We start from the raw sequence: 24,146 nt of genomic DNA, 5'->3' as shown, positions 1-24,146 counted from the left end.
CCCTTCAGGCGGAGAGACTCAAGTCTTAAAAGCAGAACTGTGGGTTCCCCTGAGAGAATAATCTTGACCTTGTGTGACAGCACCTCACAGAGAAGTCGGGGAGCCCATTCCCACACCGTCCGTTGAGGTAGAACAAGCTCTGCTCTACCTCAGGAAAAGGGCACAGTCCAGCAGCCAGCTGCCCCTCACATATGCCAACATGGGCCAGGAGAGGGGCCTGAGGCCCACCGCAGGCAACCTGAGGATCCGCCCAGCCCAGCACACTGTTGGTCTTTTACACTGAAGGCATGGAGTGCCTCTGACCTAAATTTCTCCTGCAGGCTTTCTTGATTGACCTAGGACCTGGATGAGAAATCAACCACAGGGTTGGACACCTCATTTTTCTATAGAGCAGGTCATTTAGCCACATGGAGTTCATCTTGCTTTAGTGGTCCAAATGCTTTCCTTGATGCGATAATCAAATGACAGGTTTTCCAACTGACATGCGTGGAGCACAGAGGCTGGCTTACCAGGAGCTGGTGAAACTTGGGCCTTAGGGTTCCCCACTGCATGAGTCCCCTTGCAAGACTGGGCCTGTTTCCTGTTTCCATTTGGAGTGAGGATGGGAGAGCCTTAAATATTTCCTAGATCAGAGGGTGCTGCCTATGCTTGGGAGAATCCTTATCTAGCTCTGGTGGCTGTCCTGGGGCTTCAGGCAAAAGCAAGGGGCTGACCTCACTTTCATACCCACCTGGGTGCCAGGAACAACTTGCCCCAGAGTTTTTTCCAGCACCCAGAACCCTCCCCCTTGGACTCAGGGACAAGGAGCTGACCTACATACTTCTCTGTTCTCTGCTCAGGGGTCACAATGGTCCAGCTCTCAAAGCCACACCAGTGCCTCCTCCTTCTAGGACCCAGGCCCAGCTGCCCCCCGACACCTAGTAAGGAGCAAAGGACTTGCTCTTGGGACCTTACTGAAGCCACCTAAGCAGGAAACTGTCAAAAGTTTTATGGATGTGGCATTACCAACAACAAACTGTATTTTTACAGTTTTTACAGAAAAGAAACTTTTCTTAATTCTTAGCAACCATGCCAGAGGCAAAACGGACTTATCTGGTTTTATCTTCTATTGAAAAATGATAACCAGAACATCCTTTTTCAAGATAAAGAGGCAATCAAACAGTATGCAGCCATAATACAGCATGTGTAACAAGCAGCTACACACGATTCATCATTTTGTATTATTTATCCAACATTTTATTATTATGTTGTTTTCTGGGGTTTTGTCATATTTGGAGAACTTGTCCATTTTTGTTATTTGTTGTGATATCTCTTCTCATAGTCTTAAGTATTCACTTCTGTATCTGATAGGGTATTTGCAACTTTGCATTCTTTTACTTAAAGACACCCATGGCTCATGCCGGTAATACGAGCTACTCAGGAGACAGAGACTGGCTAGCCCCAGGCAAATAGTTGGGAGGTCCTCTTTCCAAAACAAAAAAAAGATCACAATTAAAGGTGCAGTGGTTTAAGTGGTAAGAGCTCCTGCCTAGAAAGTGTGAGGTCCTGAGTTCAAATCCCAGTGCCACCAAAAAAAAAAAGAACCCTCCCAACTGAATCAACTTCAAGCCCTGCAGTGCCTTGGATCCATCTTGATTAAGCCAGTCCAGGCAGCAGTCTCAGTTCCACCTCAGCAACCCTGTGAAGTTACTCTATTATCCAATCCCATTTTGCAGATAGGAAAACAGAGGCTCAGAAAGGCTGAGTAACCTGCTCACAGTCACTCAGCATAAAATGGTGTGGCTGGGATTCAGATCCGGGGAGTCAGCCTTCAGTGCCCTCTGATGCATGGCCAAACATGAATGCTCATCCACGGACTCTTCATGCATCTCCTGGTGTGTCCTCTCTTTCTACTCCTCATGATTACCACATAGTGACTGACCCAAAGCTAGCCAAACACCAGCTAGAGCCGCCCAGGGCCAGCTTTCCTTGGACTATCTGAGGAACGTGATTGGCTCAGCTCTTCTGCCATCTCCAGGTGCCTCCTGTGTGCTGGTGGGGGCATCCTCATGTCATCTTGTTTACTCCTCACAATAGTCAATGCAGTGGCCTTTGCTCAGCTTTTTGACTGAGACTGAACTTTAAAGAAAAGGGAGTAGCTGGCCTAAGGGAATAGCTAAGCACACCCAGAAGCAGCAGATTTTAAGAGCAGACCCTCTGCCTCCAGGCCCAGTTCTTGGCTTTGGAATGGTGCTGGAGGTAAGGAGGAAGAATGCCTTATTTTCCTAAAACCTCTTCCAAACTGCAGAACAGAGAATTGCTCCCCGTCGGAAGAAGCACAGCATGATTCACGTTGGGGGTAGGGTGGGGGAGTGCAGGGAAGCTGTTTCCGGTTATGTTTTTCATTATGAAGGTCAGAGTAAACACAGACGTAGGAAAATAAGAGCAGGTCTCAGGCTGAATACACGACTGTGACTCCAGCCATCACACACAGAACAACCTGCTCTTGGAATTACATCTCGTGGAACCTCTTCTTGACTCCGCTTTGGGAAATCTAAAGCCTGGATCCAGCTGTACCTTTTCCTTGCTTCCTGGCCCAGAAATCACTGTGCAAGGATTTTTCCAAAGAGAACCAGTGCAAAAGGCATGGCAGTTGCTGCCCAGTCCTGAGAGAGCTCTGTATCCTCCCACAATGCCCACCCCTGGAGCCCCATGACTCCCATCTGCCCTAGCCTTGTTAGCTTGATTCTTGCAGAGAAAAAGTCCAGGCCATGTCCACAGCACAGCTTTAGCCTCTGAGGTCCTAGGAGGGAAGCAAAATAAAGCAGAACTTACAGCGAAAGTCTCTGAGCCAGCATCCCGCCAGCTCCAGCTTCCAGATCCACTTCTGGGGAGAGGACTTTGTCCCCTTCCAAAACTTCTGAGCGGACCAGGAAGAGGTAAGAGCAGAGCAAGGATTCTCTGCCAGATGGGTACATGTGGCAGCCTGCTCACCGTTCACAGTGACCCTGGCCTAGGAGAAGCAAATCGCTTCAACATTTCACATACCTCATCGTCTGCTTCTTTCCCTCCAGAGCAAAAGGCAAAACAACAGGGTTCTATCGAGCTCCTTCCAGCAAAAGGAGGCCCGGCTCAGAGGAAGGGAAGGTGCTGCCTTCCAGCTCCTGTCAAAAGAATTAAACAGCTGTTTCAGGAAGAGGGGGTAGACAGCTCCCTCACTGCTGCCACGGCTTTGTTCCTGTAGCCTGGGGAAATGGGCTGTTTATCAGGTCTGTTGACTCAGAGTTACTTGCCAGGGCGGAATTGGTCCTCTCTGGGCTGATCCATGGCCGGCCTCCCTTGCCAAGTGAAACTACAGGACCAAATGGGGCCAGGCGTCACAAGAGAGAAAGCCACCACTCTCGAAAGGGATACACAAGCCACCCATCTCACTCACTTCTGAGGAAAACTGGGAACTATTTGGGACCCAAACAATCTCAAATGATAGCTCACAGGAACACTAAATACAGAAGTTTAAAAAAAAAAAAATCCCAAATCAGAGGCAGGTTGATAAAGCACTTTTGAAGTACTCAAGACTCTTGTTGAAACTCTTCCTGAACATCCCTCAGATAGAAGCCCTTGCTTTCCACCCTATAGGCTTTGGGCCTGTTTACTTTTGTATTTTTAAGAGAATGGTATGAGATCGCCACATATCAAACCATGCTATAAAAACTTTAAAAGGTCACAGAGGCCCACCCTGCTCCTGGCCTGAACAATGCTTAACCCTTCCCATACCCACCCTCTGATCCCAAAATAGAATTTCTCACTGACAGCAGTGGATTTTCAAGCTAGAACTAAAAAGCTAATACTTTTTCAAATTGCAAATGAAGTCATTCTCAGAAGCCCACTAAGTATAACAGACGGCACAGGGAGGGAGCGTTGGCTCAAGCAGAGACACTTCAAGCTCCCTGCCTCATCCTTCCCAAGGGGCTCAGACACTGCCAGGAAGTACAAACAGTCTGGGAACCCCAGGCTAAGAGGGCCTGACCAACGCCAAGAATCCAGCCTCTTCCTCCTGTTCTCAGAAGGAAGTTTCACAGCTTCCTTCTCTGAGGGCATGAACTAGTTGACCACGACCCTTAAGGTCTGGAAGTCCTTCCTAACAGCTTGCTTAAATCCTGCCCACTGGTATCTACTCAAGTCACACAAACACACACCTTGTGGTGCCATCATTCTGTTCCCAGCTCTACACTCAAGAGATGTGAACCAGAAAAACACCTCAAGCTGGATCCCCCAAGTCGTTTCATCAGAACAGATAAGTTGTCACCTAGTCCCACAATAGGATCCTGTCTGCAGCTATGAAAATGAACTTGCTACAGCCACTCATGCCAATGAGGATGGTTCTCACACTTAGTATTAAATGAAGCCTGGCATGAAAAGATGCAGGCTGGATGACCGCTTAAAGTTCAAAAATAAGAAAAAATAATTTATGGTTTTAGGATGGTGGTTTTCTTGGATGTGATAGTAACTGGGAAGGGGCATTTTCTGATATAGATGGTGACACAGATGTGTCCACTGTGTAAAATGCTTCATGAAGGGGCCTTTTCTATATGGATATTAAAAATGAGAAATCTTCCTGCTGGAAGCTATGTGTTGTTAGGCTTCCTGCCTCCTGACCACCTCTACCAAGACTGTGCCTGTTCCTTCGTTTGTATTCCTCACCCCAATTCTATGTACTGAATCTGTCAGTCTGTTATGTTAAATGATCTAAGAATCTAGACCTATGGTTAGTGGGGAAGGGAGAGAAAGCAGATTGGAACCTAAATGGCCAAAATAAGTGAGGACTTTTTTATGTTATTATTTGAGGTACTGGGTGTGGAACCTAGGTCCTTGGGCAGGCTAAGAAAACATTGTAACGCTGTCCGTTAGAGCCACACCCCAGCTCTCCATGGGGCCTTCTGATGAGTGCACTTATCCTGGCTCACATGCTCTCACTTTATCTTTACAAAGCAGCCTCTGTCTTAATCTCAGGGGACCCTCATTGTCACCCATGCAGAGGCAGGGACAGCCCTTCACCATTTTCACAGATGAACATAGAGAGGTTATGAAAGTCTCCGTGACTCATCCAAGGTCACCAATTGGGACATTTCCCTGGGAGGTCCAGTGCTTCCCTTCCCACCTAGGGGCCTCCAAGGGACATACTCTCTATCAGCAAAAGAATAAGGCTCCAGACAGGTTATGCTCTCTGGCAGGCAGAAAATGCCACTTGTAGAGGATTCAGACACTACCTTCCTTCTTCCCTGACAGACTTCTCCTGGAATTCTCAAAGCTAAGGAGCACCCATTAACTCACAGCGAGTGAGCCTCAGGCTGCAGAACTCCACTGATCAAAGTCCAGTGCTGCCCAGAGATGAAGGGAGTGATGGAGCCCATTGCTCAGCCCTCAGAGGCCGTGGATCCAATCCCACAGCAGCCCACATTTGGTGCCTGTCCATCTTCCATGTCTGAAGTAGGAGAGTTCCTGGGCCTCTGTGTCAGGGTGGAGGCAGCTGCAGCTCCAGCATGGGGAGCACTGGCTTTACCTCCCAGGTCACTGGGAGACAAAGGTCAAGAGTGCCACCCTGCTTACCTCAGTGGGAATGTGAGGATTAAGTGTTCTTGGCAACGAATGCCACTGACATAAAGCTTGCAAGTTATCATCATTTGCTTAATCCTAAATTTATGGAGGTCACAAAAGACAAGCTTGCTGGTACTTGCAAGTGATAAAGCAATTCTGTTAGTTGCCTGTCCTGAGCAATGGGGTGAGCATATCCCCACCAATCTCTGAGGGTGGTTGATGGCTATAAACGTGCTGGTGGTGAGCAGAGTCTCTGGGGCATGATTGAGTCCTGGCTCTGTCCCTTATGCTGTGCTACTCAGGTCAATGTACTTGACTTCTGCATGCCTCCACTCCTACATCCATGAAATAGGAATGATAGATAGCATTTAGATGGTGGCTGGCACGTGGTAAGTGGGCCATGTATGCAATACCCATTACTGTGAGAATTAAAGGAGTTAGGCTTGGAGAAGGACTTAGCCACCCCAAGGTACTCCAAAATTTTCTGGGACAAGTATGTTTTGACCATGGAGAAAGAGGTTTCTAACATGATGCTTCCAGGACCTTCAGGAATTGTTGCAGACTCCCGAGTCTGAGCTGAAATAATGGTGGCACTGATGAGCCTCTGCAGTCAGAAGAGTTTGTACATGTCAATCTAAATCCCAGCAAGGACAGTTGCCTGGGCTAGAAAAATGGAATCATATGACTCTTTCTAAGTCATGCAAGGCAAGTCATCTTGAGCGCTGCCTCTGTCCTGCCAGCTCCAGTGCACAATGGACCACAGCCATGCTGGAGGACTCCTGTAGACACAAGCTTCCCTCCAGAGCCTCGCACAAGGAAATCCCTCCCTGGGGCTAACTCCAGTTCTTGATGCTGTAGGTTAGACTCTGAATAAAGAAGAAGTTGGCTTCACTGACACTTTGAAAGGTATGAGGAGCTCCCAACCCAGGGAAAAATTCCAAGTCACAGATGGCAGCCTGGCTGGAGATATCCCCAACCAAGGAGCCTCGGGTCTCCTGCCTCTCTGGGTTCCTCTTACCATCAGGCAGATGACCCGATGGAAAAGGGAAAGAGGCTCCTGATTGCTCTAATCACAATGCCATCTGTAAAGCTGTCCTGCTCTTTTAGAAAGCCTTGCCCCTCTCCCAGAGGGACTCTTATTCTGGTTGTATTGTTGGCATTGACATGAAATTTTCTCACTTCAAACCAGTCCCATACACAGGCTCTCTGAATAGGGAAGACATGCTTCCCAGGCTCAGCTCAAGGGCCAGGAGGGAGGCCTCCAGGACAGGCAGAAGAGGGGGAAGTCTTGAGGAGCCAAGTAAACCAACTCCCAGCCCCAGAGCAGAATTGCATCTTTAACAGGCAAAAACAATCATCTTCCTTCAAGGTCACCTTCATGACCTGTTTAGAGCCTCTACAAAGCCCCATTTGACTTTCATACAACCCTAAATGTAAAGAAAGGAAACTGAAGATCAGCTAAGAACCCCACAGAGATGTGTGATTTGAGTCCCCAGCCCTGGAATGGAAGACAAGTGTGTTTCCGTGACTCAACCTTAACCTCTTCGACCCAGACCAAGCTGGAGTGCAACTGGATGTGGTGAAGGACGGGCTGTGAGGTCACTGGAATGCACACAGTATCAGTGTGGGGACTTGTCTGGCCATTTGTTCTCTGCTGGGTCTTCCAGTACCTAAAATAGTATGTAGTATCTGTTACAAGCTCAACAGATGTTTGTTGAACGAATGTTGAGTGAACATCTACAGGGGATAGACAGGTAGCAAAAGTATGTGAATTTGACTGTAAGGCAATAACGAGTAGTGGGATCTGTGGTTAAACTGGGGAACTACTGCAAAAGCCAGATCAGAAACAGATTTTGGGTTTTTTTTTGTTTCGTTTTATTGAGACTACGACTCACCATGTAGCCCAGGCTGGCCTCAAACTTAAGTTCTTCCTGCCACAGCCTTAGTGCTGGGATTACAGCTGTGCAGCATCATACCTGGCCCTGTTGGGGACTTTAACTGGCAGCCACCTACCCTAGAAATCAGCTATAACTGGCATGACCCTGGGTAACCTCGTGAAGAGGAAGACAGCCTTGAAACAGGGTTGTAAAACATGGTAAACTGTCAATTAAAAGCTGTAACCTCGGACAGAGCTGTGAGGAATTACCCATTAGAGCCATGCAAAAGTTCAGGACCGAGATGAAAGGCACCATGCAGAGATAAGCACCCATTCCTGCCTTTCTTTGTCTCCACTTGTAAATAAACTTTCCAAAACAGGACTCCCCTGCTGTTCTTATCTAAACCTTAGGTTTCTATTCCACTACTAGCCCCTACTTTTTGGGAGAACGCATTCCTTGTAACCTGATAAGTAAACCTCTGGTGTTTCCCCAGTTCCCAATAGATAGTATTACCCCACCAGCAGGATGTGGGCAAGATCAGGAAAATGTGACCCCAGGGGCATGAGGAATTCCTATGTGACGATGATTGATGCTTTAAAGAGTATAAGACCTGCTTAAACTTTTCTCTCAGGGTCCTTGTTGAAACCTGCTGCATCAGGCGGATGCTCGGACCCTAGCCGGCTAGAAAATAAACCTCGCCTTGTGACTTCCTTTGTCTTGAGTGTCCTTTGTCCTCTCAGAAGGTGGCCGGCCTCGTACCCTAACAGCTGAGAGGAACGAACGGCCTCCGATACCGAGGTTTAGTTGAGAAAGACCGCGGAAGGAGGATTGGCCGCCTCCATTTGGAGGGACCTGGGGTCCCCATCTGAATTTGGTTGGGAATTCTCGTTGAATGGAAGGAAGGGGTCACAGCCCTAGAGGCTCCACTATTGGAAGTTGTGGGAGACGTCCCTGACAGTCAGGAACTGCGCCAGCATCCTCAGTGGGTGCCGTTTGGGCGGTCTTTGGGTAAGAATCCTGAATCTGGTGTGAATGGAAGTGTGCCTGTGAGAGTGGTCTGGTTGACCGGCCGGTACTTGTGTATGTTGGAGAGTCCTGTGCGAATTTGTGTGTCTACTGGAATTGTCTCTTGTTCTTTGTTGTCTCCTTTGTCCATCTCTTCTGATCATCATGGGACAGGCCCAGGTAATTCCTAAGACCCTTCTTCTGAGTCATTTTTCAGAAATCCGTGCTAAGGGACACAATTATGGCATGGAAATTAAGAAAGGTAAGTTTGATGCCCTTCACTCAGTGGAATGGCCAACCTTTAATGTAGGCTGGCCTCCTCAGGGTACCTTCTCCTTGGACACAATTAAGAAGGTCCACGATGTCATTAATAAACCTGGTCTTCATGGCCACCCTGATCAATATCCCTACATCCTTATGTGGCAGACTTTAGTAGAGGACCCCCCTTCCTGGCTGCAGCTGTTTATCCATGAGGCACCTACAGACCGGCCCACGATACTGGCCGTGTTGGGGAACACCCCTACTCCTGTTAATTCCCCTAAGAAGCCTATTCTGCAGGAAGAACTGACTTCCCATCTGTCCTTGATAGACTTAGATTCTGAGGCAAGCTCCCCACCGTATGCCGCTGCCGCGCCACTCCAGCCAGAGGCAGCTGCCCCCCCCAAACCTCCCCATTCATCAGCCTCCCCGTCTGCACCCCCGCCCTGGTCTCCGGACCGGCGAGGGGACTCAGGCCCCGTAGGCAGCGAGAAGAAATTCCGGAGGAAGAGCCCTCCTCCACTTCCACCGCTCCCCCCATCCTCCCGGTGCAGGCTCTGGGCAGTGCTGGTCCCGATGGGGGACGCGTCTATCAGTATTGGCCCTTTTCAAGTAGTGACCTGTACAACTGGAAAGCCCAGAACACTCCTTTTTCTGAGGATCCTAGAGGCCTGACCGATCTGTTCGAGTCCATTTTACATACTCACAGTCCTACATGGGATGACTGTCAGCAGCTCCTTAAGACTCTATTCACCACTGAGGAACGGGAACAGATTCTCACTGAAGCCAGAAAGAATATCCCCGGCAACGACGGATGACCAACTACCCTGCCAAACCTGATTGATGACCATTTTCCCTTAAACAGACCCAATTGGGTCTGTTGGTAGGGAGCGTCTCCGGGTCTACTGCCAGATTCTTATGGCAGGCCTCCGGGCGGCAACTCGCCGCCCTACCAATCTGGCTAAGGTAAAAACAGTAGTGCAGGGGGAGAATGAAAGCCCGGCCACATTCCTTGAACACCTTTACGATGCATACAGACAGTATACCCCCCTAGATCCACTAGTGGAGGTGAATCAGTCAGCCGTGATAATGTCCTTCATAAATCAGGCTGCCCCCGATATTAGGAAGAAACTATATAAGCAGGAAGGACTTGGGGAAATGACTATCCGGGATCTGATGAAAGTAGCTGAAAAAGTTTTTAACACCCGAGAAACCCCGGAAGAGCGAGAGGATAGAATCAGGAAAGAAAATCAGGAACTACAAGAAAGGATTCGGAGGGAGGACAGGGAACACCAGAGTAAGGAAAACAAGAAACAGCAGAAGGAAATGGCTAAAATATTGCTAGCAGGGATCCAAGGTTTGGCTGGACCGGGCTCTGGATAGACTGGCTCCCCCCCATCCCCGAAGAGATCAGCCCCGGTTAGGCCAGGGACAGTGTGCCTATTGTAAGGAATATGGACACTGGAAGAGAGAATGTCCCAAGCTCCAGGGTCGCTTGAGGCCAAATAGCAGGCCCAACAATGACACCCAAGTCCTGTTAACTGAATTGGACAATGACTAGAGGGGACGGGATTCAGAACCCCTCCTTGAGTCTTGGGTAACCATATATGTGGAGGGGAAGCCCGTGAGATGCATGGTGGACACAGGGGCTCAATATTCAGTTCTAAATAAACCTACTGGGCCACTGTCTCAGAAAATTAGTCTCATGCAAGGAGCCACTGGATCCAAGGCATATCAATGGACTAGCAAATGTCAGGTGGATTTGGGCCGGCATCAGGTGACCCATTCCTTTTTGGTCATTCCTGAATGCCCTGCCCCTCTTCTGGGATGTGATCTGCTAACTAAGGTGAGGGCTCACATTCACTTTGAGCCGGATGGAATCAAAGTGATGGATGGATGAGGACAGCCCCTCCAAGTCTTGACTGTGTCTCTCGAGGATGAACATCGCTTGTTCTCCTTGCAAGACCCTCCCCTGAAACCTATTGAGTGGTCCCCTGAAATAACTTATTGGATTCAAACCTTCCCCCAGGCTTGGGCAGAAATAACAGGTGTGGGGCTGGTGAAACATCGAGCACCAGGAATGGTAGAAATCAAGGCTTCGGCTCAGCCCATCCAAGTCCGTCAGTATCCCATGTCTTCCGGGGCACGGAGGAGGATTGCCCCTCACATTAACCATCTCCTGGAGGCCGGAATATTACGGCCCTACCGTTCTGCTTGGAACACTCCACTCCTCCCCGTTAAGAAACCCAGGGGAAAAGACTATAGGCCAGTCCAAGATTTAAGGGAAGTAAATAAGAGGGTTGAGGACATCCACCCCACAGTCCCCAACCCCTATACCTTGCTGAGCCATTTGCCCCCTTCCCATGTTTGGTATACCACTTTGGACTTGAAAGATGCTTTTTTTAGCATAGCCCTGGCACCCAACAGTCAACACATTTTTGCCTTCGAATGGCATGATGAAAATACAGGAACCCCTGGACAGTTAACATGGACTAGACTCCCACAGGGTTTCAAAAACTCCCCTACTCTGTTCAATAAGGCTCTTAATCAGGATCTGGACTCATATCGCCGGAGACACAGTTCTGTCACACTTTTGCAGTATGTAGATGACTTGCTTCTGGCAGCTGCATCTGAAGCTGAATGCCGGCAAGCCACTGGAGACCTCCTCCAGGAGTTGGGGAAATTGGGCTATCAGGCCAGTGCAAAGAAGGCCCAAATTTGTAGACAAACAGTCACCTACCTGGGGTATGAACTAAAACAGGGAACCAGATGGTTAACGAATACTATGAAAGGAACTATTCTCAGACTCCCCATCTCCACCTCAGCTTGAGAAGTTCGTGAGTTCCTGGGGATGGCGGGCTACTGCCAGCTGTGGATATTGTGGTATGCTGAACTGGCAAAACCCTTATACGAGGCAACTAAAGACAAGGCCCCATGGGCCTGGGGGCCAGATCAACAGAAGGCCTTTGAGGAGCTCAAGACCGCCCTCCTAAGAGCTCCAGCCCTGGCGCTGCCAGACCCTCTAAAGCCCTTCACCCTCTTTGTAGACGAAAGGAGGGGAATAGCAAAAGGGGTACTAACGCAGTGCCTAGGGCCCTGGAAGTGTCCAGTTGCTCATCTACCCAAAAGGTTGGACCCAGTTGCAGCAGGCTGGCCCCCCATGCCTGTGGATCATAGCGGCAGTTGCCCTAATGGTAAAGGATGCAGATAAGTTCACTTTTGGGCAACATCTGAAGGTGGTAACCCCCCATGCAGTAGAGGGGGTCTTAAAGCACCCTACAGGTAGATGGATGACCAACACCCGACTGACTCATTACCAAGAGCTCTTGCTGGATGCCCCCCGAATCCTCTTCTCTGAACCAGTCTCTCTTAATCCAGCCACCTTGCTGCCAAATCCAGACCTGGAAGCCCCCCTACATGACTGTCAGGAGATCATAGCTGAAATCACCCAAGTGCACCCTGATCTTCAGGACCTAGCCCTACCCAACAGCAAGCTGGTATGGTATACAGATGGGAGTAGCTTCGTCTCGGATGGGGTGCATAAGGCAGGAGCAGCGGTGGTGGACCAAGGTGGGAACATAATTTGGAGTGCCCCAGAAGGCCAGAACTGATTTCAGTTCTGAAATCAGTTTTCTGAAATTTCAGCCCAGAAGGCCGAACTGATCGTGCTGGCAGAGGCACTCGAGCAGGCTGAGGGAAAACAAGTGACTGTTTATACCGACAGCCGCTATGCTTTCGGCACCATCCATGTACATGGCGCCATCTACCAGGAAAGGGGTTTCATTACAGCAGAAGGAAAGAAGCTACGTAACCTCCCGGAGATCCAGAGATTACTGATCGCGGTGCAGAAGCCTCAGGCTGTGGCAGTAGTACACGTTCCTGGTCACCAGTCTTCCCAGATTCCAGAAGCTATGGGGAACCGGCGAGCGGACAAAGTGGCCCGAAATGCTGCTTTGGCCTCCACGACCCTAGTGCTGACTTTACCTGTGCCCGAGCTTCCACGCTTGCCACCATGACCCGAGTACACCTCGGAAGACAGACAGTGGATCCAAGGTCACCGATGCCTGAAGTCTAACCAGCAAGGCTGACTGGTATCGTGATGATGAAGGGTGACTGATCCTTCCTGAAAAGTTAGGACTGTTTCTCCTCTCCAACCTACATCGAGCCAACCATTTAGGTAAGAAAAAACTACTCAGCCTCCTTGAGTCGGCCTGCCGCCGGTTCCCACACCAAACAGCCCAGATTCAAAGGATTGTGGACCAATGTGCCGGGTGCCAGGCTATGAAACCCAGCAAAAAGGGACTCCTACATACAGGTACACGGGTATGGGGGAGGGCGCCGGGATGGAGCTGGGAAGTGGATTTCACTGAGGTGAAGCCGGGAAGGTATGGGTATAGGTATTTGTTGGTTCTGATAGACACTTTCTCAGGCTGGGTGGAGGCTTTTCCTACAAAACGAGAGACTGCTCAGGTTGTAGCTAAGGTTTTGCTGGAGGAAATCATACCCAGATATGGCAGCCCCGAAACTCTAGGCTCTGATAACGGTCCAGCTTTCATCAGTAATGTCCTACAAGGGCTGGCCCGGGCAGTGGGGACTAATTGGAAACTGCATTGTGAATATAACCCCCAGAGCTCAGGGCAGGTAGAAAGAATGAATCGGACCCTGAAGGAGACCTTATCTAAATTAGCCATCAAGACTGGCGGAGACTGGGTAGCCCTCCTACCCTATGCCGTCTTCTGGGTTCGAAATTCACCATATGTACATGGATTGACACCTTTTGAAATTCTATATGGGGCTCCGCCCCCCATTGTTGTCTGAACTCTACTGGACCAAGACCCCAGTATGGCCCCAAATTACTTGGCTAGCTTAAAGGCCCTACAGGAGGTCCAACAAGAGATCTGGCCCTTAGTGCGCTCCTTGTATGAGACCAAAGATGCATCAAACCCGGAACATGGCATCGTCCCAGGGGATTGGGTATGGGTAAAGAGACACAGAGCCCACACTTTAGAAGAAAGATGGAAGGGCCCTTACATGGTCATTCTGGTTACCCCCACTGCTCTTAAGGTTGACGGCGTCGGGCTTTGGGTCCATCACTCCCATGTGTGTCAAGCCAGTCAGCAAGAACAGGAAGAGGCTAGAGAGTAGATCACACGGCGACACCCCAATAATCCATTAAAACTGAAGCTCATCCGGCCCAGGAGACGTACAGAGCAACTCTCCACGCGACTCTCAACGCCCCCCCTGCAGTGACCTCAGGACCAGGGCAGACCCCAAGGCCCATTAGCCAGCAAGATGATAAAATTCCTCCTGCACATTCTAAGCCTTCTGTGTCTATGCTGGGTGAGACCTGCCCAGAACACTAATCCCCACCAGCCCTACCACCTCACCTGGGTGGTCATAGATACATCCACAGGGGAGATTCTCACTCAGACCTCCAAGGTGACCCCTCCCAACGTCTGGTTCCCTGATTTAACTTTTGATCTGACAAAACTGGTGGCCCGTGCGGGGATTCTGAAGGATAACTTTTACGTCTGTCCAGGACACCTAAAAGGTAAAAGTAATAGTAAACAATGTGGGGGGGGCATCGAATTATTTTTGTGCTTCCTGGTCCTGTGTGTCCACTGGCAACATCTGGTGGCCACCCCCTGAAAAAACAGACCTAATTACCATGTCTAAGGGCTGTATAACAGAACAAAGAAGCTACTGGAGGCCCCGCTGTGACCTTGTAAAAATCAAATTTACAGAAAAAGGTAAAGCTGACACTCGATGGATATCAGGCCTCATCTGGGGGATTTGCCGCTATGACCCGATGAGGCTTGGGGCCTGAGACCAGGGAGCCCTATTTACCATCCTATTTACCTGAGACCAGGGAGCAACCCGCCCCTACTCGGGCGATAGGCCCCAATAAAGTACTTAAGCCGCCCTATGTGGAGCCGCCTCCCTGACCTCGCACAACCCCGGTCCCTTCCCGACCTCACTCAAATGCTAGTATTACAACTCCAGGACTGCTAGGAACTGGCACTTCCCTGGGAAGGCCCAGCCCCACGACCGGGTCCACAGACCCCCTTTGGAATTTGGTAAATGTCACATTCCTAACATTGAACCACACCAGCCCTAATATGACTACCTCCCGCTGGCTGTGCTATGATGTGAGGCCCCCATTCTATGAGGCAATAAGACTAAATGCCACCTACAATGTCTTGACTAGTGAAAACCCCACTCAATGTTCCTGGGGAAACCGTAAGAGAGGTCTGACCATACAACAAGTGAGCAGCCAAGGAACCTGCTTAGGGAAGGTGCCGGCGGGAAAACAGGACCTATGTGCTATTGTAGATAACAACCCCACCTGGGGCGATGGTATTAAGTGGGTAATTCCAAAAGACAATGGATGGTGGATATGCTCACAGTCTGGGCTCACCCCTTGCCTATCGACTAATGTCTTTAACGGCTCCAAGGAATTCTGTGTCCTAGTGACTGTGCTGCCCCACATCATCTATTATTCTGAGGAGAGCCTATATTCACACTGGAATACAGGAACAGGTGAAAGAGAAAAGAGAGAGCCTATTTCTGCATAAACCATCGCTACCCTACTTAGCCTAGGAGTGGCTGGAGCAGGAACCGGCATAGCCTCCCTGGTTACTCAACATAGCGGGATGTCCTCACACTGCGCGCAGCCATAGACGAGGACATAGAGAGGATAGAAGCCTCCATTAGTCACCTAGAAAAATCCCTTACCTCACTATCTGAGGTAGTACTTCAGAACAGACGGGGGCTAGACTTATTGTTCCTTCAGCAGGGGGGAATATATGCTGCCTCAGGGGAGGAATGTTGTTTCTATGTTGATCATTCGGGAGTAGTTAGGGAGTCTATGTCTAAAGTGAGGGAAGGACTGGCAAAAAGGAAGCGGGAAAGAGAAGCCCAAGAAGGTTGGTTTGAAGCTTGGTTCAATAGGTCCCCCTGGTTTACTACCTTGGTCTCCACCCTGGTGGGTCCCTTGGTTACACTGCTGCTTATCCTAACTTTCAGCCCATGCATTCTGAATAAGCTAGTGACCTTCGTAAAAGATCGAGTTAGTACAGTACAACTCATGGTCCTGAGACAGCAATATGAAGGGCTACCTAGCCCTGAAAATGTTTACGCATATCATCCAAATGAGCATGATTCCTCATTATGAACATCTAAAGGGGCAAATGTTGGGGTACTTTAACTTGCAGCCCACCTAGCCTAAAAATCAGCTATAACTGGCATGACCCTTGGGTAACCTCGTGAAGAGGAAGATAGCCTTGAAACAGGGTTGTAAAACATGGTAAACTGTCAATTAAAAGCTGTAACCTCGGACAGAGCTGTGAGGAATTGCCCATTAGAGCCATGCAAAAGTTCAGGACCGAGATGAAAGGCACCATGCAGAGATAAGCACCCATTCCTGCCTTTCTTTGTCTCCACTTGTAAATAAACTTTCCAAAACAGGACTCCCCTGCTGTTCTTATCTAAACCTTAGGTTTCTATTCCACTACTAGCCCCTACTTTTTGGGAGAACGCATTCCTTGTAACCTGATAAGTAAACCTCTGGTGTTTCCCCAGTTCCCAATAAATAGTATTACCCCACCAGCAGGATGTGGGCAAGATCAGGAAAATGTGACCCCAGGGGCATGAGGAATTCCTATGTGACGATGATTGATGCTTTAAAGAGTATAAGACCTGCTTAAACTTTTCTCTCAGGGTCCTTGTTGAAACCTGCTGCATCAGGCAGATGCTCGGACCCTAGCTGGCTAGAAAATAAACCTCGCCTTGTGACTTCCTTTGTCTTGAGTGTCCTTTGTCCTCTCAGAAGGTGGCCGGCCTCGTACCCTAACAGCCTAAAAGCAGATTTATTCTTTTACAGCTTTAAATTGTTTATTAAGATAAAGGCCTGAAAATTAATGAGTTAAGAAACCAGCTTTTTATATTAGATAAAGAACACTATAAACCTAAAGAAAAAGAGGACCATGTCATTCCCATTTTAGACAAATTCTCTCAGAAAGAACGGCTAACACCTGGCTCATTTTGGGAGACCACACTATCCAGATGAGCACAGCATTACAAAGGAAACACACAGGCCCTTCTCACTTATGAATATCCACAAAACCAGCTTTTAAGAGGAAAGACAAAACAACTCTGCCCAAAAACCCTGCTGATTCCAGAATATGGGACGTTAGCCATAGATAACCCCTCTTTTACGGGAAATGGTTTTGTGCTGGAAGCTGGTACAATGTAGGCAGTACCCTGTCCTCTGGAACTGCTTTCTCCATCTGTGAAATGTGGAGTCCTAGCTCCACTCTGCCTGCCTGGCCAGAGCTGTGAATCAGGTTTCCGCAGAAGTCTGTATAGCTATCCTTATCCCAACTAGCAAAAACACTATGCCTGTTTTATTATTATTTATGTCTTCTCTTCAACAAAATTGGAGAATAGGGAAGAACAGGTTCTGCCCGGAAGTGAGGGGGGTAGGGGGGTGGGAAAGGGAAGGGGGCGGGGGAACAAATGGCCCAAACAATGTATGCACATATGAAAAAAAACAAAAAAACAAAAAACAAATGGGCTTTCCTCCCAGAGACCTGGCAACTCAGCCTCCATAGGCCCTTATCCTTCTTTTTCTTCTCACATACTACCTGAAGACTGGTGGACACTAACCTGCTGGGGAAGGTGAGGCAGCCCCACCCAGGATTTATACATCCCCTTCTGCTCCGGGCAAGCTCTCATTGTCGTCCTTCGAGGTCAGCTTATGAACCAAGCAACTTTGGCTTTTCATGGGAAGCAGAATACCATAGAACAGTCAGCCCACTCAGGAACCCCATCCCTAGTCCTCCTAAGGGCAGCCTCAAGTCTACAAGGGAGAGAAAAGAGGAACCAGGGCTTCAGTTCTGACACCAGCTGCAACAAGGAGCCCCTTAAGGCTAACAGCCAAGCAAACAGTGATCTCAGCTTCCTGAGCTCAGGTCTCAAGACCTAGTAGGGCCTGTGGAGAACTCTTCTCCCACCCCAGATCAGAGCAAGGGCCAAGGTAAGGACCCAGCCACTGTGAAGGTGACAGAGGACAGGCGTTCCTGTGGGGGTCCCCCTTCTGCCCAGTGAGGCTGGATAGCATCCTTCCTGCCCACAGAGCCTGTGAATGGGGCTGGTCTGAAGTGGAAACATTTTAGAAAAGTTTAAAGCAATACTGATGATACCACTAGATCAGAAGAGGTCAACAGAGTACTTACCCATCCAGTGGCCTTGGTCCACAGGCCACATGGCTTGGGCAAGTCCTTTTCCCTGCTGGAGACTCGGCTCCTGCTCCAGCAGAAGGGCACTAGCAAAGTGGAATTAGAGCATTCCCAGAATCCCTCATGGCTCAGATTTTTTTTTTTTCTGGGTGGCAAGGGCTTGGCAGGGCCCTGCGCGGGCTTGGTGGCTGTGAAGAGCCTGTTCTCACTTGTTCTGCAACCTGCCTAAAGAATGCATAGCCTTCAAAACTCAAATGCCATCTCCTCAGAGATCTAGTTTCCGCCCGAATGAATTCTCCCCTGAATTCACACAGGCCCCGATGGTCACTTGTCTCCCAGCACCTGGAGCACAGCATACTGTGAGAGTTTCTATCTTGCCCTCCAAGGCTCTCAAGGACAGTAGTGACAACTGATCTGCCTGAGGGTCCCTGGTGGTCCTCGCACAGGACCAAGTACAGAGGAGGGGTGAGGAGTGGTGGACAGATGACCTATCACACATCAGTGTCCTCAACTAGGTGACTTAACCCGACATGTATCTATGCTCCCACATTATTAGAGGTCACGGGTCCCAAATCAAGGTGTCAGCACAGTTGATTCCTTTTGGGGCTCCGAGGGAGAATCTGGTCCATGCCTCTCTCCTGGGGTTCCTTGTGGCAACCAAAGTTCAAACTTCCTCTATTGTCACTTATTCTGACCCTGTTACATCTGGATCCCAATCCCCCTCCTCTCACAAGGACTAGTCATTGGACTAGAGCTCACCGCAATCCAGTATAACCTCATCTTAACTCGAGGACATCTGCTAAGGCCACATCCACAGGGGGTTAGCACTTGAGCAGATCATTTTGGGGAGACACAGTCCTCGCCACTAGAGACAGTTACCCAAATAGTTGTTGGCTGGGGGCCTGAAACCCTTAGTGGTGCCATAGGTGAGGCTGAACCCCTGGGTACAATGACAGTTCAAAGTAAAGGAGAGGAAAGTGGATGGAATACTTACACCATGTCTGTTTGGCCATGATTTTCCAGAAGAGGGATGAAGGGGGAGAGGGAGAAGAGAAGTGCCTCCCCAGGTCAGGCTGAGCACCTGACACCTGTTAAGTCTCAGCAGCCTGTATGAGGGCTCCTGGGTCAGCTGGCATCAGGGAACCCTAGAAGGATGCAGCCAAATGCTAGATTACAGTGGGTCCAAGAATAAACACCAGGCGAGGAGGTGATAACAGTTAGCAAAAGGACCTCTTTCGAGATGCTTGTCTGGGAAGGGTTAGAGGGAGGGTATAGGCTAGAGAGGACTGGAGGAAAGGGGAAATGTTCCTGAAAGCAAAGGGAAGGAGTCAAGGATGGGCGGTTGGTAAGTTCAGGGCACAGACAGGGTACCAGGGCACAGGCACACACTGCCCTGAGACCTGAGGGACAGGAGAACCAGGACTGAAGCATCACGAAAGCCAGGAGAAGACACCAGGTGATGCCACAATGCCTGCAAGTCAGAGGACTGTAAGTTAAAGGATGGTCAGCCATGTGCAGTACACACTGAACTCTCAGCTTGACTCCACCCCTGGCCCTACTTGCCTCTGGCAGAGAAGAGAACCACAGACCTGTGCCTGGACAGGGTGGCGCTCTCTAGCTGGGTCTGAGGGTGACAGGGTGACAGGCAACCAAAGGAATGGCATAAATCCTGCACCTCTCAGAGAAGGTCCAGGGGCAGGTCTGGGAACTGAACCTGAGTTCTGTCCCAGCAGTGCCTCCTGATTTAATTCCACCACACCTCTGGTGGATGAAAAGGCTGGGCTAGGGTTTCTCCATGTTCACTTGCATAGCACAGGGAGGTTCGCAGCACCCCATGCACAGCTCAATTCCAGGGGAAGACCCTGGCATTGGAGCCATTGTAGGATGTGCTGCAGCTCCAGAGCAGAGCAGGAGAGCGGCCTGCAGCCTTTGGGTGGGGGACAGGCCTTCCAAGCAGGAAGGCAGGAGCAGCAGGTGTGCTTAATCCCAGGCTTTATCTGGCTGCCTTCAAACTGCTGAGAGTCAAGTTCTAAAACAAGCCTTCTCCCTCCCTGGAAGCAGCAAGGGGCCCTTTCACTGTGGAGAGTGAAATTTTCCAGGTTGGCCTCTGCAAGTTTCTTAGTCTCCCTCCCAGAGGCTAATACCAGTCCTGGCCTTGTTGCCATTTCACTGGCTGTCACAGTCTTCTAGGTGTCCTAAGAAGAATAAAGAAGTCACTCTTGCCTGTCTAGCTTCAAGTCTCTCAGCCTTTATGCCAGTGGTAATCTGTCAACTCTCCCAGTGTCCCGCTGGCCCAGCCTCCCTCCCAAAGATAAATACCGAAGCTCCTGCTGACCACTGCCCAGGAAGGCTTGGCCCATGGAGGGGATTCCAAGGATTTCTGCTCACAGTCCCATCTCCTGCTATTTTCTTTTCTTTTGCTCCCATCCCAATGTGCTTGCCTTTTGTGCCTTGCCTTTTCTCAGCAACCCTTCCTGCTACAGGTAATTTCTTCTTCTACTTAATAGATGAGGAAGTGGGGCTCAGGAAAACCCCTATAAAATCAGGGTGACCATACAACTGCTTTCCCCAGGAAAGTTCTGGTTTATTCCTACTGAGGTTAAATTGATAGGCTATTTTAGTACAGCCTTTTATTCTCAAAAGGGTGCCAGTCTAGAGGATAAATACAGGGCCACCACATGCAAAAATGACTCCATAAACTGGAGTTCAATGACATCTCCTTCAGGCACCCTTCTAGGGTGGACCCTCGGGCGTTCAGGAGTTAAGACTCCCTGCCTCCCTCGGGCTCTCTTCTGTAGGCTCCCACTCACCTCTGAACGGCTAGCTCCGTGTGAGTTCCTTGCTTCTCTCACTTGTAACCTCTCTCAGTTGGTTCCTCGCCTGATTCATTGCTCAGAAAGGGAGATACAGTCAGAGGAAGTTGCTGCATGGCCCCAGGGTATTCAAAGTCTCATAATTTACTGGAAAATCCTGAGATTGTTCTTAGATTTTTTTTTTCCTTCCATTAGATTTTCCTCAGTCTCAGAATAAATTGACTCAAGCATAAAAGGCCTTTCAAGAATTCATCTCTAATAAGGAGGTTCCAGGAACCCTAGCTGGAAGCTTAAAAAAAGAAAAACCCCAAACAAAATAAATAAATCTTAATTGACTCGACCATGCAGATGGCTTTTTCTCCATCTGTTCTTAAATGAGATGGCCCTGGGTTCAAATCCTAGCACCCTCATTTCTTACTGTGTATCCCTGGGCTTTTACCCTCTCTGAGCCTCTGTTTACTCGTCTATAAAATAGGGATGATTCCTTACTCTCGCCTGGGGACTAACTCAGTGGTAGACCATGCCTAGCATGGGCTAGGTCAAGGGTCGAATCCCCAGCACTGCAAAAGAATGAGGAAGAGGGGAGGAGGAGGAGAAGTACCTTAAGCTAGGTGTAGTCCCTCCCAGCTACTCAGGGGACTTGAGGCAGGGGATTAAAAAGCCCAGGAGTTCAAGGCCAGCCTGAGCAACACAGCAAGATTACTAATTTTAAAAATTACTTATTCTTTGAGTTTTTGAAAGGATCAACAATAATATTCGTGGTGTTTCTGGTACCTAGAATGTACTTAGGAAAAGGCAGCTGTGTTACATCCATGGGGCCAAAGAGACAGCATTGTTTCTACCTCCTCCTAAGCCAGAATATAGAACCTCCCATTTGAGCAAGTAGAGCCCAGTGTTGACTAAATGGGTGACCTTGGGCAAGTCATTTATGCCTTCTGGGACTTGGTTTCTCTCATCTATAAAGTGAGAATAACAATGCCTCTCTCTTGGACCATGGCAAAAGAGATGGTGCCCATAAATGTGCTTGCCATAGGGCCTGGTGTTGGCAAGTGCCCAATAAGCAACAGCTGCTCAATTCCTGATGATTATTCCAGAATTCTCCTCCTCACAGGCTCGGGCACTACCTGCTCTGTGTATTCAGAGTCCACTATGTGTCCGTGTCCTGAAAACAACTCGGAATGAGATCTGGCAGTTCCCAGAACATTTCTGAATCACCTCTCCTGATGGAGCCTTGACCACAACCTGCAAGACAGGGCCACGCCGCCTCTGCTCTGGGCAGAGAGGAGGTTGGCTGACATCAGACAGTCTGGTGGCTTGCCTGAGATGACTGGAAGCTGGGTTTAGGCAGAGCCAGGTTTAAGCAGAGCCACGGACTCCCTTTGACCTCCTCATGCCCCATAAGAAGTCTTTGTGCCACTGATTCAAAGTCAGAAGGAGCTGAGTGTTCATCTGATTATGTATTCTTCAGATAAATATTTGTTTGGCACCGATATTAGCACCTGTGTGTGCCAGGCACTATTTGGGCTACTGAGTCTACAATGACATGGCGTCTGTCTCATAGAGCTCAGTGTCTAGTGGAAGCTGAACCAATTTGGAACCATCTTGCTACCAAATGTATTCTTCAACTGAGGCCAGTGCCTTGTGACAGGGATGATAAAGTCCCTCTCACCACCAGATTCAGTCACCCCTGTACTCTGAGCTCCATGGACTTCTGGAGGACTCCGAGACAATCTCACAGGCCTTCCCTGGGTTACTCCCCTCTCAATCATGTCCCCAATTTTCTGAACTGCACCATTTTCCAAGTGAGCAAACTGAAGTACCGAGAAACGGAAGTGACTTATCTAGGGCAACTCAACAGCAAAGTAAGGAAGCTGACTGGAATTGACACCCAGGTGTCACATCCCTCTGAGACAAGGTGCCTCTTACCCACAGTACAAAGAGCTGTTGAGATTAGGGAATGAGCTAGGGACTGTCATCAGCCATCTTTTTCCTGAGCTTCCTTGTCTGTGCCTGAGAAAGCCCCAGAAACCTCTGCCAAAGATGGCCACATGGCTGTCCTTCCCTCTCCCACTGGTCAGAAACAGTTCTGGGATGCTATCCTGGGCTTTCTGATAAAGGCATAGAAGGCCACTGGGAAAAGGTGTCACCTTCAGTGAGATGTAGACACAGAGTAGGTGAGGCCTTACATTCAGAAAGAAACCCTTGCTCAAGCAGAACACAAAATATCTCAGAAACACAGTAAGACACCTACAAGGAGCTCCATTCATGAAAGATGGCAGGCCCCATTGTGCAGGACACAGTTTGGAAACCCAACTCTGCCTTATTTGTACTGCCTTCCAATGGGATTGCAGCCCCTCAAGGGGCCTCCAGCTCTTAGAAGTTACCATCTTCCTCTTCATGGTGGCCTCCTTCTTCCCTAAGCTTCAGTCTTCTGTTCCTGCAGAGATGTCAGCAGGAAGCCCTATGCACCTTTTGATTCTTCTGCTTCGTGCTCGAGGTTAAGAAGTGGTTTGAGGGGTTTTTTCTTCTCTGGGTGTGGTTTCCTAGCACTCACAGTGGAAAACCCACAAGCTACTCTGCCAATGGGACCCAGGCAGGTACCTCAGCTGTCTGAGTTGACGTCAGTAAGCTAAGCACGAAAGGAAACACCCAGTCTGGGGTAATTTTTAGTACTGCTCAACAAGGTATTTCCAGCTCTCCACCTTTGTGGTGGGATTTCATTTCCTGACCCCTTGTGATTGCTTGGGTAGGGCCATGTGTCTAGTCTAATAACATGCAAGTGGGTCTAAGCATTTAATTGTTCATGCAAGACCTTCTAGGGCTGGATCATGGTCAAGAAACTGACCACTCCATCATCGTGGTTCCTTGAATGAGGAGCACAAAACTTTGTGGCATGGGGCCCAAAGATTTCAGGCTTGTTTGTTGCCAGAGCCTAACATACCCTAGCCTGATTGTGACCTGGCTCACCTCAGAGGGTAGTCTAGGTATTGGTTACTGTCTTCCCTAGAAAAATTGTCCCCTCCTCTTTGGTGAGAGACTTCTATAACTACGGAAAGTAAAGTGGAGGCAAGGACATTTCTCGAATGTATTGAGGGAATCTCCTTTGCAAGTCCCCAGGATGGGGAACTGTTGGGTGAAACTGGAAATGAATGTTAAGGACGTACAGCATGTTCTTCCTCTTTCCATAAAGTAGGAAGACCTGTCATTTGATCAGAGCAGGTGGGTGTGTTAGCTTTGTGTCACTATGACAGAATCCTCAGGGATGAAGGATTATTTTGGCTCACAGTGTCAGAGATTTCAGTCCATGTTTGTGTGGTGTTACTTTTGGGCCTCTGATGAAGCAGTCCATCATAGTGGAAATGTGACAAAGGAAAGATGCT

At 49.1% G+C, this 24,146-nt stretch overlaps 1 protein-coding gene across 11 annotated transcripts in view; it reads right to left on the bottom strand.

Annotated features, from left to right (window-relative positions):
* The window catches only part of Ggta1 (glycoprotein alpha-galactosyltransferase 1 (inactive)), a 68,749-nt gene that overhangs the window by 24,261 nt on the left and 20,342 nt on the right, over window positions 1–24,146 (bottom strand). For 4 of the 11 annotated variants that reach the window (XM_020173106.2, XM_074051095.1, XM_074051100.1 and 1 more), the window contains exon 2: window positions 3,028–3,143. The exons of 3 other annotated variants lie outside the window; for them this stretch is intronic. The gene's annotated coding sequence lies outside the window, so the exon portion shown is untranslated. Of the gene's footprint in view, window positions 1–2,814; window positions 2,964–3,027; window positions 3,144–7,108; window positions 7,245–17,950; window positions 18,866–18,947; window positions 19,099–24,146 lie in introns of those variants that run through there. 4 more of the 11 variants (XM_074051098.1, XM_074051099.1, XM_074051097.1 and 1 more) reach the window with 4 other exon arrangements.

Source organism: Castor canadensis, chromosome 13 (genome assembly GCF_047511655.1).
Source record: "Castor canadensis chromosome 13, mCasCan1.hap1v2, whole genome shotgun sequence".
Taxonomy (NCBI): Eukaryota; Metazoa; Chordata; class Mammalia; order Rodentia; family Castoridae; genus Castor; species Castor canadensis.
The sequence above is the reverse complement of the archived record's forward strand: the minus strand, read 5'-3'. Positions and strand labels throughout refer to the sequence as shown.